Genomic DNA, 7,973 nt, shown 5'->3' on the forward strand with positions numbered 1-7,973 from the left:
CTTCACTTTATACTATTTCAGCTCTGCAAATATTTTATCAGTATTCCCTCTTCCCCAATTTAGTCAATGGTAATTAAAACATTTCTTATTGGGACAATACATATTATTAATAGCTCTTGCTGAAGCTGGATTAGAGTATATCAGCAAAGCCATAGCCCTTCAAAAGTTTTGATATTAACACAAATGAAAATGAAGCTCTAAAACTGGAACACAACGATTAGAATCAAAAGTTTTCTCACCTATAACATAGCCACATCATAAAAATAAATATCTTACACAACTTTCACTAAAATTACTCTTAGTTCCATAACAGCACATTAGAAAAAAGATGCTGATAATCTGTCAAAATAAGAATTTTAGTCATATATGTAGAGAAATTCTTGTCACAAAATTTTAATTTACGAAAGAGATGGGGAGAAGAAAATATAGGGAAATATTTTAGTGACTTTGGGTAAAGAAAAAAAGTAAACCAAATGAAAAGCAGAAACTATAAAGAAAATGATTAGTGAACTGAAAACATTAAAATCAAAATTTTCTGTGTGGCAGAAGATACCATAGGCAAAATCAAAGTTCAGGCGACAGTCTGGGACAGTGTTTCTCAGAAGCACATAGTCACCACCTGGGGAGCTTTTAAAAGTACTGATTCATAGGTCCCATTCCCAGAGATTCTGATTTTATGTGGATGAAGATACAGCTGAGGTGCCTAGAGTTTTAAAAGCTCCCCAGGTGACTAAAATCTACAGCCAAGATGAAGAAAGTTGCAATGTATATAACCTATGAGGTATTTTTAACCAGAATTATTAAAGAATCTTATACGTCAATGAGAAAAAGGCAAAGAACCAATGTAAAATTGGACAAGGGATTTAAACAGGCAAATAATGAAAGAGAAAACTCAGATCAGTAAACGTACAAAAGATGCTCAGTTTTCTAGTAGTCAGGGAAATCCAAATTAATACGAGATGCCTGTTCACACTAAGCAGGTTGGCAAAATTACAAGGGTTTGTAATGCTGTGAAGCAACAAGAACTCTCAAACAGTGCTGGTAGGAGTGTAAATTGGTACAACCCTGTGATCGTTAATTTGATGTGTCATCTTGGCTAGGTTATGGTGTCTGGTTGCTTGGTCAGACAGCAGTCCAGATGTTGCTATGAAGGTATATTTTTAGATGTGATTAACCTTTAAATCAGTAGAGCTTGAGTAAAGCAGATTGCCCTCCATGATGTGGGTGGGCTTCACCCAATCAGTTAAAGGACTTAAGAGCAAAGACAGGTTTCTTGAAAAAAGCAATTCTGCCGAAGACCGCCCTGCCTAAATTTTCAGTTGCTGAGCTGCCCTGCAGATTTCAGGCTCAAGCCTGTAACATCAACTCTTACCTGAATCTCTAGCCTGCTGGCCTGCCCCACAAATTTTGGACTTGTCTGCCCTCACAATCTTGTGAGCCCATTCAGTAAAATCTGTCTGTCTCTGTCTGTCTCTCTCTCCATGTTATACGTATATGATATAATCTGTGTGTGTGTGTGTCTGTGTTTTTGTGTGTCATGTGTCCGTGCGTATATACACAGAACCTCCTGATTCTGTTTCTCTGAAGAACCCTAAATAATACAAATTCACTTTGAAGAACAGTTTGGCAATTTCGGGAAAAGCTGAAGTTGAACAAGTTCTAGAAAAGCTAAAGATGGGCGTGGTCAATTTCAGATCTAGGTACGCAGCCTGCAGTCCCTCTCAAAGGGGCAGTACTGGCATTGTGGTCGGGAGCTGTAAAATGAGATGAAGGGATGGAACTTCTCTACGTTAAAGAGTGTGGGGTGGCGTGGGAGACAAATATGGCAAAATGTTAGAATGTGCTAAATCAGAGATGGAGTGTGTTTCATGTTGCCACATTATTTTCTGCACTTTTTCTGTATGTTTGACATAGTCTGAAACTTTAATAAAAACAATTTTAAAGCAACTTCTGTTAAGCATGATGGCAATGGAAGTGGCCCTGACTGGTAGGCCAAATGCACTAAATCAAGCTCAAAGTAGAAAAGACAGTCTCAGCAGAGAGCAGGGATGGATGAGGAGAGGGTTGAAGGAGAAAGCAAATAACTCGAGGACCCCAAAACTTTCAGAAGTCCCTTCGCGCACAGAACTTCCTTTAGTTTCAAAGATGGTTCATTCATCGTTAACCGGCAAAGGAGAGCATACACATTTGGCAGATTAAATGAGATCCACAGACATCACTGGTCATCTTGACCTTCATTGCTTAGTTAAGGCAGTGTTTGCCCAGTTTCTTTGCTGTAAAGGTACTATTTTCTCTTTTCCTAGAAGTTTTTGAGGATCATCTTGGAAAATATGATAAAATAAATGGTTAACTTGCTGTAATATCAGTGGAACCCTTTGATGATTATTGCAAGTGGGATTTATGAGAAGCTGGGAGAAGACAGCACACAGCAAGGAAAAACTGTATAAGGATTTGAGTAGGACCGAGGTAGGAAAAAATAAAAGATGTTGCTTAGTCCCTTGTAGTTCACTATTTTTCTACTCTGCCTTCCTTTCCTTGCCTTGAAAGTGTTTTTTCTTCTTCCTTTTGTTAACTGGGTCCAGTTAGTTCCACATGGGCAGGAACCAAGCCTCTATTTGTTAATCTTTGTATCCCCAGAGGCTGTAATAGAGTCAGTGATAAATAGATGCTTACTGAAGAAAAGGAACGAAAGGGGAGAGAAGAAGAGGGAAGAGAAAAGATGGGAATAAAAGAGGAAATAACTGACCATAACAGATTATCAATGTATTCTTTAATATTTATTTTATGTTCCATACACAATTAATTTATTATAGGTGGAAGCAAAAGAAAAAAAAAGCCACATACCATTGGCAAGGTTTTCCTTCTCTGAAAGCATCAACCTAAATTAAGACTAGAAAGAGCAGCGATACCTTATGCTTAACAAATGTAGCATCTTCAGCGGAGCTCCCTGTTTGGGAGAAGAGAAACAAGCATTAAGACTGCAGTTTCAAGGCTTTATTGCTTTCCTCACCTATACTTATACTGTAGTATGCCTGTGGGATCATCTAGATCAGAGCTGAGTCTGGTCATCATTTTCTTCCATGTGTTCATTCATTCACTCAATATCGGCAAAGTGAAACACTGCCTTGGGTGTTATCCAATTGAGTGAAGGGCTAGGGCCAAACACTGCAGGCAGGAATCTGCAGGCAGAAGGGTCAGCGGCCTGTTTGCCATCCCATGGACAGATATGTGTGGGCTTGGCATGGCTAGATACTTCAAGGGTTGTGCTCCAGAAAAGCAAACTTGCCTGCCCCCTCCTTGTGAGAACAGCCTTGCATGTAGAGGAAAACTGGTCTTCGAGCTTGGTTGCCAGACAGAGGGCAAGGAGCCACCAAGCCCAGCAAGCTTACTACCAAGCAACCCACAGACAGCCACAGGGATGGCCCAGCAGACAATTTGTTTGTCTCACCACACTCAATCCTCATTTAGCAGTAACCAAATACTGAATTTTTGTTTACCTTGCACTTAAGGAACTTATAGTAGGAGGTCAAATACATGTACACGAATACCACAATACAGAACGATCTATAACATGTACTATGTGAGTAGTCCAATTATTACGAATAGAGGAGTTTTTATGCCTTCTCATATTTTTGGCCTCAGGTTGAATATCACCTCCTCAGAAAAGCCTTCTCTGACTTCCAGAAGGAAGTCAATTCACTAAACGCACACTTGCTGAATTACTGATTGCTTTTGAAATTTTCATTACATGCAAGATTCACTGCAGTCATTTTGCCACAGCTGTTTTCCTCCAAGGATTTATGGGTTCAGCTCAGTTGATTATCAGTTTTGCGTGCATTTCATCTGAGGATGCCTAGCCCTCTTTGAGGGTAAACTTTCCATCAGAAAGGTTTTGCTGTCTTCTCTATTTTTGTAAACTGGAGCTTTGCCTCTACCCTGGCCACTCACTGACAGTGAAACCATTGCAGGGAACATTCTGAACAACCTGTTTTAGATATTTAGCAATTTTTGGTATATTCGTCATTTGGCAGACTGGTCTTTAGACAAATTTAGGCAAAATAGAACTTCCTTATCTGAGTTGGTTTCACTTTCCACCATACCCTTTCTCTATCTCCCCGCCCAGTTCACTTCCTTTCAGCACATAATAGTTGTAATTATTTCTTTGCTTTCTGGTTGCGTTTCTCCCACAGATTGTTCCTTCCTTTTGGAACAGTTGCATCCACAGCCCCTAGAATAATGATCAGCACGTTGTGACACAATATATATTTGCTGAATAAATGAATGAAAGTTTCAAGAAGGAAAGGATCTCTTTTAATTATTAACTAATTTAGTCATCCCAAACCTCAGGAGGTAGAGACTACCGTTGGCCCCACTATACAAATGAAGAACTCAAAGTCAGAAGGCCCATGAAGGAACTTGAACTCAAGCAGTGCCTATTCCAGAGTCCACACACTTTGCGCTAAACTACCTCTAGTAGCACAGAGGCACCCATGTTACAGAAAGACTTGTACAGAGATACATGGACATAAAGGAAAGAAATATACATACATAAATAGAATATTCCTAGATTGATATTTTATATAGTAACAAATCAAGAAACATCTTAAATCCCAACAATTAGGGTATATCTAAATATATGATAAATATTATGCAGCCATTAAAAATATTGACACTGAAACATTCCTAAGAAAGAGAAATTATTTTTACTATAATGTTAAGTAAAATAGGATAAAAATTTATATATTATTCCAACTATATCAAAATACATACACTTATACATAGAGAAAAGAGATGATAACAAAATTTAACAGTTATTTCAGCATTGGAATTACAGTTGATAAATACCCCAGGACAATGAAAGGTGATAATGAAGCTGGATAACATATTGATATACAGCCTAAAATGGAATGAGTGTAAACAGATGGCATATAAGAGGTTAGGTAAAATTGTAAAAACTAACCTAATTGTTAGAGTAGAATTTCTGAGTGTGGCAGAGACCACTCTGTGTTCACGCTGCCTTTTTCCTCCTGTGCACTGACAAAGCACATTTCCCAGCCTCCATTGGACTTAGGTGAGGTCATGTGACTGTGTTCTAGCCAACAGAATGTGGAAAATGATGTGCATTGCATTAGGGAACGAAATGTAACAGCAACAAATGAGTTAATGAACAAAATCTTTTTTTCTCTAAAATAGAGGGTAGCTGGTGTTAAAACAGGATAGATGGTGTAGAACCATGTGACAGAATAACTAATGGCCTGGGGAAGTTTAAGAGAAGTCTTCAGACCTAAAGTGCCCATTTGAATTGGATCATGGAGATAAGAATTTTCCAGGCAAAGCAAACAGGAGAAAGGATTTCTAGATGGAGAGAGTATCATGTGTAAGTACATGGAGTTGTAAAAAAACAAAAAAAAACATGGCCTGTGATTCAAAGGCCAGCTTTGTGGTTTGTGGGACAGAACGGAAAGACATAAAGCTGGAAAGAAACTTTGGGAAGGAACTTGTTTTAGGCCGCTGGTAAATGGGAACCAAAAAAAGGTAGCAGAGTAGTATGTCCAGATTTTCATTTTATTTTGGAGGAGGGGAGGTTAGAGATACTTCTAGCAACAAGGTGGGTAACAGATGAAAAGTAGAATAACAAGCTTATTTTTAAAAATTTGGTTCACTGGAAACATTTGAGGGGTGAGGGGGATGGAGACTGTACAGCACAGGAGACTGTGGGAGAAGTTCTATGTGGTTTTGTTCTGTTTTGTTTGTTTTTTTTTTTTACATCTTTATTGGAGTATAATTGCTTTACAATGGTGTGTTAGTTTCTGCTTTATAACAAAGTGAATCAGTTATACATATACATATGTTCCCATATCTCTTCCCTCTTGCGTCTCCCTCCCTCCCACCCTCCCTATCCCACCCCTCTAGGTGGCCACAAAGCACCAAGCTGATCTCCCTGTGCTATGCGGCTGCTTCCCACTAGCTATCTATTTCACATTTGGTAGTGTATATATGTCCATGCCACTCTCTCACTTTGTCACAGCTTACCCTTCCCCCTCCCCATATCCTCAACTCCATTCTCTAGTAGGTCTGTGTCTTTATTCCTGTCTTACCCCTAGGTTCGTCATGACATTTTTTTTTCTTAAATTCCATATATATGTGTTAGCATACGGTATTTGTCTTTCTCTTTCTGACTTACTTCACTCTGTATGACAGACTCTAGGTCCATCCACCTCATTACAAATAGCGCAATTTCGTTTCTTTTTATGGCTGAGTAATATTCCATTGTATATATGTGCCACACATCTTCTTTATCCATTCATCCAATGATGGACACTTAGGTTGTTTCCATCTCCAGGCTATTGTAAATAGAGCTGCAATGAACATTTTGGTACATGATTCTTTTTGAATTAATGGTTTTCTCAGGGTATATGCCCAGTAGTGGGTCGTTTGTGTTTTGAGAACAGTGAAGTCCCCTTTTGAACAGATTAACTTCCAAGTGCCTGTATGATTAGAAATTTTACTCAAAACTCACCACTGCCACCTTGTGGAAGTACGGCAAAGAACCGAACTGTGTTTAAAGTCAGTATTTAACACTGGTCAGCTAGCTGAGGGGTTCCCAGCTTTTTACCCGCAAAGGGTTTTATTATCTACCCTCCCCCCAAACTGAATCTATGATTTATGAAGCTAAAAAACATCATTTATTGACAATTTTCTTTCCCATTTTTATAAATCAGATACATCTATAAATGTCAATCAGAGCTTCTGATCCATGATTATCAACTAGTATTTGTATTTTGAGTTGATTTCATTCTAATCAAAAGCAGAGAAGCATCAGGTTTTCATCATTCTTATACAGTCCCTGTTAAATAAATGTACGATTTGTTAGTTGTTTTGTTTATTTTTTAATAATACAAATAGTTTGCAAAGCCTCAATACTACCTGCAAAGTGATCCAAGTCTGTGGCCTGTGTTTACAAATCATGGATCTAATCCAGTGGTTTTCAACAGGGGACGACTGTGCCCTCCAGAAGACACTGGGCAATGTCTGGAGATATTTTGGTTGTCACAACTTGGAGGGAGGGCGTTGCAACTGGCATCTACTTGGTAGAGGCTGGGGATACTGCTACAATACATCCATTCTACAATACAAAGGGCAGTCCCCACAACAAGAATTGTCTGGCCCCAAATGTCACTAGTATTGAGGTTGAAAACCCCGATCGAGTCCAATCCCTTCATTGTTATCAGCGAAGAAACTGAGACCCAGAATGGTCACATGACTTTTCAAATTAGGCAATACATTCAAGGGTTCCAGAAATAGAACATATAAAAAGGCATACAGGACTTGAACAGACATTTCTCCAAAGATATACAAGTGGCCAATAAGCACATGAAAAGTTGCTCCACATCATTAGTCATTAGGGAAATACAAATCAAACCCACAATGAGACGGCTTATTATTATTAGGATACTAGGACGACTATGATAATATTTTTTAATGGTAAATAAGTGTTGGTGAGAATGTGGGGAAATTAGAAATCTCATACATTGCTAGTGGGAATGTAAAATGGTGCAGGCATTGTGGAAAGTAGTTTGGTAGCTCCTCAAAAAGTCAAGTACAGAATTACTGTATGACCCAACAATTCCACTCTTATATTGGAAGGATCAATCCGTGATAGCGTAAACATCCTCCACCTTCTGCTATAAGTGCAGTATAAAGACTGTAGCGGGCCTCTGCTCACAACGCAAAAGAAACAGATGGAGCGGGAGCCCACCACACCATGTTCTAGACTCCATGTAACCTCATCTGAAATATATTCTGTACTTGACTTACTTCGGTGCGTTTCACGTCCCTTAGCCTATCTAGTCTTGCTTCTCCCACTTCCCCTGAAGTGGGTTGACATGAGCATTGAGCATTACAGAACAGAGAGAAGGGGACCGTGTCAGAGGAGACCTCCCAGCACAGATTCTGTGGGAAAGTGAGGAGGA

Source organism: Orcinus orca, chromosome 11, assembly GCF_937001465.1.
Source record: "Orcinus orca chromosome 11, mOrcOrc1.1, whole genome shotgun sequence".
NCBI lineage: Eukaryota > Metazoa > Chordata > Mammalia > Artiodactyla > Delphinidae > Orcinus > Orcinus orca.